Source organism: Lampris incognitus, chromosome 1 (genome assembly GCF_029633865.1).
Source record: "Lampris incognitus isolate fLamInc1 chromosome 1, fLamInc1.hap2, whole genome shotgun sequence".
In the NCBI taxonomy this organism is placed as follows: Eukaryota; Metazoa; Chordata; class Actinopteri; order Lampriformes; family Lampridae; genus Lampris; species Lampris incognitus.
Genome location: NC_079211.1, coordinates 19,259,756 through 19,272,159, shown reverse-complemented (window position 1 = coordinate 19,272,159; position 12,404 = coordinate 19,259,756). Strand labels below are relative to the sequence as shown.

The following is a 12,404-nucleotide window of genomic DNA, read 5'->3' as shown; positions in this document are numbered from 1 at the left end:
AGAACCGAGAACTTTGCCAAGAGTGTGGACCCCTCTGGCCTCTGAACCCATCCAGCTGTCCCGCTTAGCCTCCCCAAGCACAGACCAAAACACTACCAGACCAGGTGACACTCACCCATCACACATCAGCCAGGTTTCCCAGGGCAGATCAGGTAATGGAGGGAAGGGGAACTGGTGGAAAGGATTTATTTTATTTTATTTTATTTTATTTTGGGGGGGGGGGCATTTTGTGTGTGTATGTGTGTAAAAGTAAAGTCCCTCCTGAGAACTGAGTCCATTAAGAGTGATTCACCTTTAATTAGCAGCATAATTACCAGGTGGCTGTTTTTCTTTCTTTTTATTTATTTATTTATGAAGGTGGTTTATATTTAAAAGCCTATCTCTAACAATGCAGGAAAAGCCAGAGGCACTGTTTCCAGAAAATACACACAGCGAATCGGGATGGTCTGCATACTTGAGCAGTAACAGCAGAGTGAATCACCACTCAGATGGACAAATACTGTCGGATAGTCAGGGGAGTGAATACTTTGCTGGGACTGCTCATTAACCTAGGCATATTAATCACTAGCCCTTCACATTCCCAGCCTTAAGGGCTTATGAGAGTTGACTGTTCATACAGAACATATCGGCAGATGGTCCTCAACTGATAGCACGCCATCTTCCCCCACTATAAGAAGATGGTATAGAGCAATGCTGGATGTGGCAAATAGGGGTTCTACAGAGATATGGAGATTGAAGTGGTCTAGTTTTAGGAATAGTGAAAAAAATAGTTTGTGTGTAATAGAGCCTTATTAAATTTTGAAAAAATGAGTGTAGTGCAGAGATGAGCTGCAGGATTTAGGTCAATGCAGTACAAAGGTCTGCACTGCAGTTTATTAAGAATTTATGACCTTTCTCTGCAGGGCACCTTATGAGAATTCCATCTGATCAGGCTGGTAAACAAATAATGCTATGTAATTGAGATTTATAATGTAAATGTGTGAGCCACCATGTGGTCCATAAATTCCCACCACTACCTTGCTCTTTCGCATGTACACACAAACTCATGCACACACATAAAATAAGGCTTGCATATTTAGAAAATGGACATGTGCTTGGTGCATGATGTTCAGTGTGCAAGCTTTATTCTCATGATGTATACTGACATACACAGTGTACTTTTCCAGTTTGCATTCAATCAGTGGAGATTTATGGTGATCCATGGGCACTGGTGCTAGTCGCAGTCTAATCCCGGCTCTGGCCCAGGACGCTTTATGGCAGACAGGGCTGTAAATTTCCTACTGCAGTGGAGGAGCAAAATCACCCAGAGAGCCCACAAATTCTCAACTCAGCAGTTCAAGGGTCAGCCTACAGCCAACTGCTGCTCAGCCCTCCCGTTGGCAAATCCACCTTTTCACTTGCTGGTAGGGTTATTTATCCTCTACCACTTTGGTATTGTTTTATAAAACGGGTAGTTATTATAATGCCGTAGCATAAATGTTTTCATTTTTCACTTTTTAAGCAGGCCAGTGGAAGGGACACAGAATTGGCAGAAGGCTCACAGAAGCTCTGGCATCTGGCCCAGAGACAGAAAAAAATGGGAGGGGATAATTGCAGGAAGGGGCAGATATTGCACTGAGGTTTCTGTGTGATGTCTGAGGTACCTCGTTGCCTAAATTTGAATATTAAAGATACCCTGAATGTTTGAATATCTATGGCTCTGTTAGCGACGGGCGTTGGTAAACATCGGATCACAAAGAGCCACGCATATCTATAGCTCTGACAACAACTCCTAGAGGATAAATTCTGAGTCTCATCACCAGCCAGTCAGACTAGCTTGGTCTATTCAGAAAGGCACAAACTGAGGAAGCCTCTTGGATGAGAGGCGAAACGTCTTCACGGATATTTTCCAAGTCCAATTGCACTTGATTCAACTCCTTTGGATAACCATGACCTGGATGAATGAGAACATTCGCAGACAAGACTCCTCTTTGCGTGCCTGATAGGAAGGGAGGTAGAATATACAATATATACTTTTAACCCAGGTATGCAAATGTGAGGGGTTTAGGAGCAGTTGAAGTCATCAAGCAGCAAACGTGGAGGCCCAGCATAAGTTAAAGCCTGAATATCAAACTAGCTGCAACAGTATAAATGTTGTAGCATGCTTGTTTGTACCTACCTCATCTGTAGCTTCCCAGTTAAGATATATTTTGCTTACATGTACCTCAATGAAGTGTCAGAGAGACGGCCTCAGGACAAATAGAAAAATGCCATTTACTTGGTCTCTGTGGTTTTCGCTAAAGTCAGTCTTTTTGGCCTTCCCCCAGCATGATTTTCTTCTGTCACATCCAGACTCCGTGTCTGTCTCTTAGCTTGTCACATTAACATGCCCAAGTGTCAACATGATTGAATTTGGCCCCACGCAAATCTGGAGCATCATTTTAGCAGATGTATTGAGGAGAGGGGGGATCTGGCTATCATCCGTCTGTTTCAAATGAGACTTGATTGATTACCGTAGATGGTGATGGTTTTATATTTAGCCAGCCACAGTAACAGAAGCAGTGCCAGACAGATGAAATCTAATGTAAGGCACATTAACTGTAAAGCCCCTTGTCTAGATTATACACACAATACCAGTGGACTCATGATGTTCGAGAGCTCTTTCCGTTAGCAAGTCAAATCTTATCAAGTTATTACCCTGCATTAAAGGTTATTTTATTAACTTTATTTCCCTCAGTAGTTAAGGTGCCCTTTCTCCCCCCTCCTCTTTATACATAGTTTCTTTTTCTACACCTGCATCCAGAATAAAAGCACAACTTGATGTTATTTCATTTTTTGCCATCCTGTTGTGCCTATTTTCTATTCAGTGTCATTTCCCCATGTTATGTTTTCATATCTGTTGGTTTATGTACTATAAAACCAACAAAGTATTGGCTATTACTGCTTTACCACCTCAACCAAATCCTCCTAATTCTATGCCCATATCCCTCGTCTCTGCATTAAAATAAGAGGTTAGACTGCTCAGTACGTTACTGACTATATCAGCCTAAACTGTGCCACACATTTCACTCAGAATTTTTGCCCTTGGTGGTGAGCACATCGTAACCCATATCTTCCTCTTGAGCCCCACGTGACAGTTGAGAGGTGTAATGACGTAAAGATGCCTGGTAGTTTGTTTGTGCTGAAGATGCTTTCCCAGGTAAGACACTGTTCATTACACACGCACACACACCAATCTTTGTCAGATGACCTATATGTCAAAGCAGTAAAATAACAGGTTAAAACCTATAGGCTTGGCCAGGCTTTTTGATATGCTTTCCTCACTTGTAGCAATGAAAATTAGCTGTAACTCTTATAGGAGTCTAGATTGGCTGCCAGAGGAATTGGGTGGGATGTCAGTAAGTTGAGATACAGGTTGATTTAGAAACTTAGACATTTAGGTGACTTACAGCCAGTTTACTTTTCGGCCGACACTTTTTGGAATGTTGGACATCCACCCAGCACCCAGTTGTGCTGGGGGCAACACCTAGATTCAAACTAAGAACTTAAGTGTTGGGAGGCTAGCATATCCGCTGTGCTACCTGAGCACCCAGCTATTTCGGATTCATAAAGGTTTTTGTGTGGGTGTGTGTCTGTCTGTATATACTTTGTGTGTATGTGTTTTTTATCATCTCCACCAGGCAGTAGCCTGGGAGGGATTATTGCGTTTGTGTATCTGTCCACAGCTAATCTCGCAAACTACTGCACCTATCAGGCTAAAAAAAATTTTGCGATTATGACTATATGATCAAGAAGCTCTCGTGGTTGCGGTGATTCAAAACCTTTGAAAAAGAATTGTTCTCGCTACTGCCGCTCCCTCCTAATTCATTATCTAACTCAGTCGACCAGCGCTGTTGTCACTTTCCGATCTGAGTCAACTGTGCATATGTGCGACTCACATCTGCAGTTGACTCAGATCGGACAGTGACATTCAGTACGTTTACATGCACAGTTTAGTCGAGGTATGGTTATAGCTCGATTAGTTCATTAATCCGACTACTGACTTTGGTCCCAGTATACATGCGCGGGAGGGAAATCGATTTACTGAGGGAGTCATGTGGGCTCCCCTACGATAGGTGGCGATATGCACTCTTTCAGCTTGTTTGTATTGGGCCATTACCGGTTGACCTATTACGTCACACACGCAGAGCACAACAATCGTCGTAGTGAACTAGGAAGTTAGCAACCCCTCCGAAGAAGACGAAACAGGACTGTGGCCACTGGTAGAGTTAATTTTTTTTGGCGTTGCAGTACGCCTGTTTAAGGTGCTTCCACCGAACGCGGATCTGCTCCGGCGTCCTTTTAAACCCTGCCCCGACCATCTGCTTGGATACTTTTTTGAATACGTCGCCATTTCTTGTCTTCCTCCCGTCCATGTATTTTAAAATGTTCAGCTCTTTCAACTGAGTAAGCATATACTCCGTCTCTTCATTCGTCCAAAAATGAGCTCTCGATGTTTTCGCCATGTTTGCAGTTACTGGCTTCCTCTTCTTGTGTCCCTCCCTTCTTCTGTTTACGCTGTTCGACTTCCGGGTCAGACTTGGCGCGCGGAAAGTTAGCGCGTGCGCAGATCGCCTCGACCAGCTCCAGTCCGACCAAGGCGTATGCATGCAGAAGTAAGTCGACTTCCAATCGCATTATCTGGGTGTGCAAGTCCGACTATTACAAATGTTGTATTGCTGTAAAGCCCCTTGAGGCAAATTTGCGATATTGGGCTATACAAATAAAATTGAGTTGACTTGACGTCAAGAGGAGAATTAGACGCGGAAGTGCCACAGACTCCAATGTTAAAGCGCTGCTGTGAAAATATAGTTTCAAGAGTAGGATTAAAAACCGTCACCGCTGGAAATCATCTCAGTAGCGACAGTAAAACATTTCCCATAGCTGAGTTGTGTTTTCTTACCGTTGTTTTATTTCATTAGAATGAATGGAAGTCAATCCGCAGGACAGCATTCACCCTCAATTCATTTTATATCATGAAAACTGTGACTGTTAAACAGTTGAAATCTTTTAATAAGGGCTTTGAAATTATGATAGCCTGATCTGTGATTTCATTCAATACCACTCTTTAAATGGTATTTTCATAGCTGGGTTTTAACATTAGTGTTGGGAGGCTAGCATAGCCACTGTGCTACCTGAGCACCCAGCTATTTTGGATTCATAAATGTTTGTGTGTATGTGTCTATATATACTTTGTGTATGTTTTTATGATCTCCGGTAGACTGGAGGGGACATTGCATTTGGTTGCGTGTGTTTATGTATCTGTCCGCAGCTAATCTCGCAAACTACTGGACCTATCAACCTAAAAAATTTTGTGCACAGTTATGACTGTATGATCAAGGACCTCTCATGGTTGTGGTAATTCAAAACCTTTGAAAAACCCGTTTTATCGCAATTCTGTGCTAACTCCTCAGCTGGTTTTTTGTCCAATTTCGAGCACTCCGTATTTTCACTTCTCCCAGTAGACGAAAAAAAGAGTGGTTTGTTGCCAAGTCTGAGCACCAGAGAAGGGGATATACGCCTGGCAGAGATCTGCACTCTACTGAGTGCACTCCTCCTGTTTATTTTTACATACATACATACATACATACATATGCACACACAAACGTGTGTGTGTGTATGTATGTATGTATGTATGTATGTATATATACAGCTCTTTTGCTCTGTGCCTTGTTTAATTTACTGTTAGGGTACGGGTGGAATGAAAATTATTATTACCATTTTTCTGTTTTTTTTTTCCCCCACAACTACATAAACCAATCCTGAACTTTGGTCATTTAATATTCTACCTTTGTTGTATTTATACCTTTATGTACTGAAATCATTAATTACTGGATCCACTGCATTGTCTGATACCACAACAGAGGCAATCTGCCTCTTATCAAAAGCTCTACATGGTGTAGCCAATACAGAAGCAGCAGAATCAGTATTTCTATGAATTCAATCACCATAACACTCTACTCCCCACTTATTTAATATGATAGATGGAATATCAAATTTCACTCATGACAGGAAGTAGCTAAAAACAAACACAATCTCTGCATCACCATCCCCGGGTCTCTCCTGGTTCTCCCAAACAGGCCACTGGCTGCATCACATTAAAATGCTGCCGCATCAGTAAATATTGGAAATTGGCATTTCCTCTGGGTGATGCGTCCTGAAAGGTCAGTACCGGGCGGCAGCAGCAGACCAGTGGCTGGCCCACTGTCTGTGCTGTAGACATGGTGGAATTCAGCAGTATTGCATGGTATTTCTAGTGATGGCACCTGACCTTCTTGATAATATTTTTTATCATGGGCATTACCTAACACGCATCACTATGAAATCCTTTTGTTCAACATAAGCACCTATCATTCTTATTTGCTGTGTTTCCTCCCCCTCTTATTTTGTGGGCTGTGTATTGTTGAGGTGAAATAAGTATTTTGCTTTTGTTTGCAGTGTGTTTTGAATCCACTCTACAATCAAAGCTTAACCACACAGAAGTGCAAAAAAGGGGAAAACAAAAATATCCACCCACATTCTCAGTAGTTCAGGATTTGGACCTCATAAATATGGAAACGATACACCAAAAGTCATCCATGTCGGGCATCGTAATTTAAAAGATTTAATTAGGAGATAGAATGAGAAAAAAGATAATAACTTTCTGCCCTACTTTGATGTACCACCCATGCTTTCTGAAAATGCGCCTGATGTCAATAGTAGGGACACAAAACCACCGCCACCAGAACCCGCAACCTTTTATCACCTCATCTGGACGTTTGTTTTAATAATGGATTTCCTTCACCTTATCATCAGTTTGGCTTGAAAAGATCTCTAGACTTGTGTGATGAAGCCTCCATTACACGCCCCACCCCAATCCCCAGGCTTTGCTGTCTCTTACTAGCAGCTGACCAACCAGCCACTTAACATGTGCAAAAGCCACAGTGGCTTTATCGTCAGGTTTGAGGGATTCTTCACAGGCCTGCATTCAAGACAAATGATGTGTTTTGCTAGCAGGAGAACATGATGGGAGTCTCCATTTTAACACTTAGGGTCAGTCACTGACAAATAAGTAATCGTAATAAGTGATGTTACTTTTGATTACACACAAATTGATATTATGAGCGTAAAGTCAATGATGGTAACTGAGATGCAGAGACTACATGAGGGATTTAGGTACAGGTTTGCTTTACCTTGCAGACATTGGGAGAAACATACGAGTTGAACTTTGAGTAGCTTGGACGGTAACCAAGCTTTAAAGAGCTTAAGCAGTGAATTTAAATTGTGTCATGATGTTAATCTTGGCAATTAGCCTATTTTATGGCTAGCAACCAGGTTAACTATACACTAGGCTGTCATTATTTGCCCATTTAAACCTCTTCATGAAAAGAGCAGTTCTTTTCTCTTCTTAGCTCATGTATTCACATGTCAGAGACTGTCAGAGCAGCCGTGCACAATTTCCTGCGAGTGCTGAGTGAGGCTAGCAGCTGAGCGGAGTACGAGCACAAGCGATGCTTTCACAGACCCCTGCTCTCAGCCGCCTCGATACTTCCCCGAGCCTTCATTAGCATGCCTCCTGCATCCATCCTCAGCCCAGCTCTTTGCCACTGCACGCGCACACAAACGCACAGTATTCTCCTCCCCCCCCTGCACAATCTAACCCTCTCCTTTGCTATCTTCCCCCTCAACCTTTCTTGCCCCTACTTGGATTTCTCCCCCTTATTTACTCCTCCATACTGTTCCCTCAGGCTCACTCCACATCCTCTTTTTTCATTTCTCTCTGCTTCACTCCTCCTTTTTCTCCATCTTCCCTTTCTCTTTTTTATTTTCTCCTCTCAGTCCTGTGCAATGATCATCCCCTCCAGCTCTCTCTCCTCTCCTCCCACCTTTAATAGAATGCCGTCTCTTCACATCTCCCTCTTCTCTACTTAGTACCTCCTATTAAATCAGGACCGTATGAGGGGAAAGAAACGAGTTACTCCATTTTATCAATATTGTCAAAGGACAACTGAAGTGTCCTTTAGGATGAAATAACAATGCCCCACCACCCATAGCGGCTGTATGTGAAATGACACTTTTGTTTGTGTGTCTTGTAAGTTGTACTTGCTTACATTTGGATATCAGAGTGGTCCTATGTTTGTATTTTTTATCAGGTTGAAAAGATCAGAATGCATGTATATTGTGTGTCCTTACTCGGCTACAGCTTTGCTTCAGCCCATGTATGATTGTAGTTGTGCAAGCAGGGGATAGTTTATCACATGCAGCCAAGATTGTGTGTCTGTGTTCAGTGAAGCGCTGTAGACATCCCACCAGGGACACTGATGCGCTCAGCAGGATTAGGAGCATCATAACTCTCAGCCTGCTCCGAGTGTCCAAAAAAAAAAAACAACTTTTGACCTGACTACAGCCCCCTGCTACATCAAAAGGAGTGTGTGTGTGGGGGCACTATGTGGACAAAGGTATTGGGACACACCTCTTAATCATTGAATTCAGGTGTTTCATTCAGACCCATTTCCACAGGTGTATAAAATTAAGCAGCTAGCCACGCAGTCTGCATTTACAAACATTTGTGAAAGAATGGGTCGTTCTGAAGAGCTCAGTGATTCAAATGTGGTACTGTCATAGGATGCCACCTTTGCAATAACTCAGTTCGTGAAATTTCTTCCCTGCTAGATATTCCATGGTCAACTGTAAGTGGTATTATTGAAAAGTGGAAGCGTTTAGGAACAACACCAACTCAGCCATGAAGTAGCAGACCACATAAAGTCACACAGCGGGGTCAACGAGTGCTGAGGCGCATAGTGCATAAAAGTCACCAACGCTCAGTTGACTCAGTAACTGCAGAGTTCCAAACTTCCTCTGGCATTAACATCAGCACAAAAATTGTGTACTGGGAACTTCATGGAATGGGTTTCCATGGCCGAGCAGCTGCATGCAAGCCTTACATCACCAAGCACAATGCCAAGCCTCGAATGAAGTGGTGTAAAGCACGCTGCCACTGGACTCTGGAGCAGTGGAAATGTGTTCTGTGGAGTGACGAATCACACTTCTCTGTCTGGCAGTCTGATGGATGATTCTGGGTTTTGCGGATGCCAGGAGAATGTTACCTGCCTGACTGTATTGTGCCAACTGTAAAGTTTGGTGGAGGAGGGATGATAATATGAGGTTGTTTTTCAGGGGTTAGGCTAGGCCCCTTAGTTCCAGTGAAGGGAAATCTTAATGCTTCAGCATACCAAGACATTTTGGACAATTCTATGCTTCCAACTTTGTGGGAACAGTTTAGGGAGGGCTCTTTTCTGTTCCAGCATGACCGTGCCCGCGTGCACAAAGCAAGGTCCATTAACACATAGTTGGGTGAGTTGAGTTTGGTGTGGAAGAACTTGATTGACCCGCACAGAGCCCTGACCTCAACCCCATTGAACACCTTTGGGATGAACTAGAACGGAGATTACGAGCCAGGTCTTCTCGTCCAACATCAGTCCCTGACCTCACAAATGTACTTCTGGATGAATGGGGCAAAAATTCTCACGGACACACTCCAAAATCTTGTGGAAAGCCTTCCCAGAAGAGTGGAAGCTGTTATAGCTGCAAAGGAGGGACCAACTCCATATTAATGCCTGTGGATTTAGAATGGGATGTCATAAAAGCTCCTGTAGGTGTAATGGCCAGGTGTCCCAATACTTTTGTCAATACAGTGTATGTATATATACACACACCGATCAGCCAAAACATTAAAACCACATGCCTAATATTGTGTAGGTCCCCCTCGTCCCACCAAAACAGTTTTAACCCATCGAGGTATAGACTCCACAAGACCTCTGAAGGTGTCCTCTGGTATCTGGCACCAAGACATTAGAAGCAGATCCTTTAAGTCCTGTAAGTTGCGAGATGGGGCCTCCATGAATCGGACTTGTTTTTCCAGCACATCCCAGAGATTCTTGATTGGATTAATATCTGGGGAATTTGGAGGCCAAGGCAACAACTTGAACTCTTTATCATGTTCCTCAAACCATTCCTAAACATTTTTGCAATGTGGCAGGGCACATTATCCTGCTGAAAAAGCCCACTGCCCTCAGGGAATATCGTTGCCATGAAGGGGTGTACTTGGTCTGCAACAATGTCAAGGTAGGTAGTATGTGTCAAAGTAACATCCATATGAATGCCAGGACCCAAGGTTTCCCAGCAGAACATTGCCCAGCACATCACACTGCCTCCATCGGCTTGCTTTCTTTCTACAGTGCATTCTGGTGCCATGTCTTCCCGAGGTAAACAAAAATATGATACGTCAGACCAGGCCACCGTCTTCCATCGCTCCATGGTCCAATTTTGACAGGGGTCATTATGGGCAATCTGAACGGTCTGCAGCTACACAGCCCTGTATAAAGCAAGCTGCAATGCACTGCGTTCTGACACCTGCCTGTCATAGCCAGCATTAACTTTTTCAGCATTTGAGCTACAGTGGCTCTTCTGTGGGATTGGACCAGATGGGCTAGCCTTCGCTCCCCATGTCTATCAATTATCCTTGAGTGCACATAACCCTGTTGCCGGTTCACCGGATGTCCTTCATTGGACCACTTTTGAAAGGCACTGACCACTGCATACCGAAAACACCACACAAGACCTGCCATTTTGAAGATGCTCTGATGTCATCGTCTAGCCATCACAATTTGGCCCTTGTCAAAGTCACCCAGATCCTTAGGCTTGCTCATTTTTCCTGCTTCCGACACATCAACTTCAAGAACTGACTGTTCACTTGCTGCCTAATATATTCCAACACTTTACAGATGCCATTGTAACTAGATCCATTATCCAAGCCGCTTATCCAAATTCGGGTTGCAGGATGCTGGAGCCTATCCCAGCAATCATTGGGCGGCAGGTGGAGAGACACCCTGGACAGGCCGCCGGTCCATCACAGGGCGAGATAATCGTATAACCATCGCATCATATAATCGTCACTGTAACGAGATAATCAATGTTATTCACTTACCTGTCAGTGGTTTTAATGTTTTGGCTGATCGGTGTATATATAATATGTATTTATTTATTTTTGGACAGGTGTGTTAAACAGCACTCTCAACCACCAAATCATCAAAACAACAAATTGAGGGACTATCTTTTGGAAGAATGGTGTTCCATTCTTCCAGTAGAGTTCAGAGACTTGTACAAACTGCCAAGGCCCAGTGAAGATGTTCTGGTGGCCCCAACGCCTTACTGAGACACTTGGTTGTTTTTTTCCTTTTAATTTGGCATTGCTTACTCAGTATAGCCTCATACATGCCTTTTTACAGACAGTGATATTGTCACAGACTCAAATCACGTGACAAAGACAAAGTCTTTTTCTCCCGTGTCAACACTCTCCTCATGTCATAATCAATGCTGACATACTCTTTAAGTGTCCTGATTCTGAAGTCACACTGTTTATATCTTGTTGGGGTCTAATCTTCGGCTGCAGATCCCTGTCGATGTGTTTACATCCTTCACCTGATGAGCAGCAAAGAAGGGAACTATAGCCTAATTATCATGCTGGCAGGAGGCTTGCTTAGTAAACCATGAAAGGGATTGCAAGTAGTGTTCCAGCACAGCTCAGGTCTAATTATGACGAGATAAAGTAGCTGAAAAAGATTGCCAATTCTTAATGAGATGCATTTTTGCAGACTGATTTACATACTGCCTGTCTTTTAAGTTTACTTTATGAAAATTAAGATTTTGTAATTCTCAAAGTCGATAGATATTTTGATAAATCCTGATGCATTTTGTTTGTGATCTCAACTGTACTTGATCCCACCCATACATACACACAAAACTTTGCTGAGTACACCCTACTTTTTCTACTAAGAGTTGCAGCTGTGGTCTTAAAAGTTTTTTTTTTCCCAGACATTTTAAACTATACCTTATCCTCTGTTTCTTTTGAGAGTTAATTATGCTAACAGAGGCTTATTTGAGCATTGTTGTTGTTTTTTTCTCAGCCCTGAGAAGTTTTGTTTGTGCATTTATTCCAAGTTTGTTTATTTTTTGGGGGGGATGAAGGGTTTCCAAAAAATAATCCTTAACTCCTGCCCAAACAGATAAGCTACACAGATGGCCTTGTTAAATAGCTTGTCAAATATGGATGAAGTGCTGTCTTATATGGACTTTTGGCTGTGAGCCAAACATCATTATTAATTTCACTTCAGAGGAATTGACTGGCAGTAGTGTTTGTCTAACAATATATTTGCACTTTGACGTTAGCAGTGTAAGCTCGGTAAGATATCAGTATATGAATGTGTATGGGTTTGTCATTTTGCCTCTGAACACAGTCCTTACACAGGTGTGTATGTTACCTGTCAAAGTGTAACAGTCAACTTGACTAAGTATTAGATTGCTGCTATGAGACTATGTGGGAATATATAACATTCAGGTTAATAGGA

The 12,404-nt window shown here is 42.8% G+C and overlaps 1 protein-coding gene across 1 annotated transcript in view; it reads left to right on the top strand.

The window, feature by feature from the left end:
* ctnna1 (catenin (cadherin-associated protein), alpha 1) overlaps positions 1-12,404 on the top strand; it is a 170,377-nt gene that overhangs the window by 154,321 nt on the left and 3,652 nt on the right. The gene's annotated exons all lie outside the window — the stretch shown is intronic.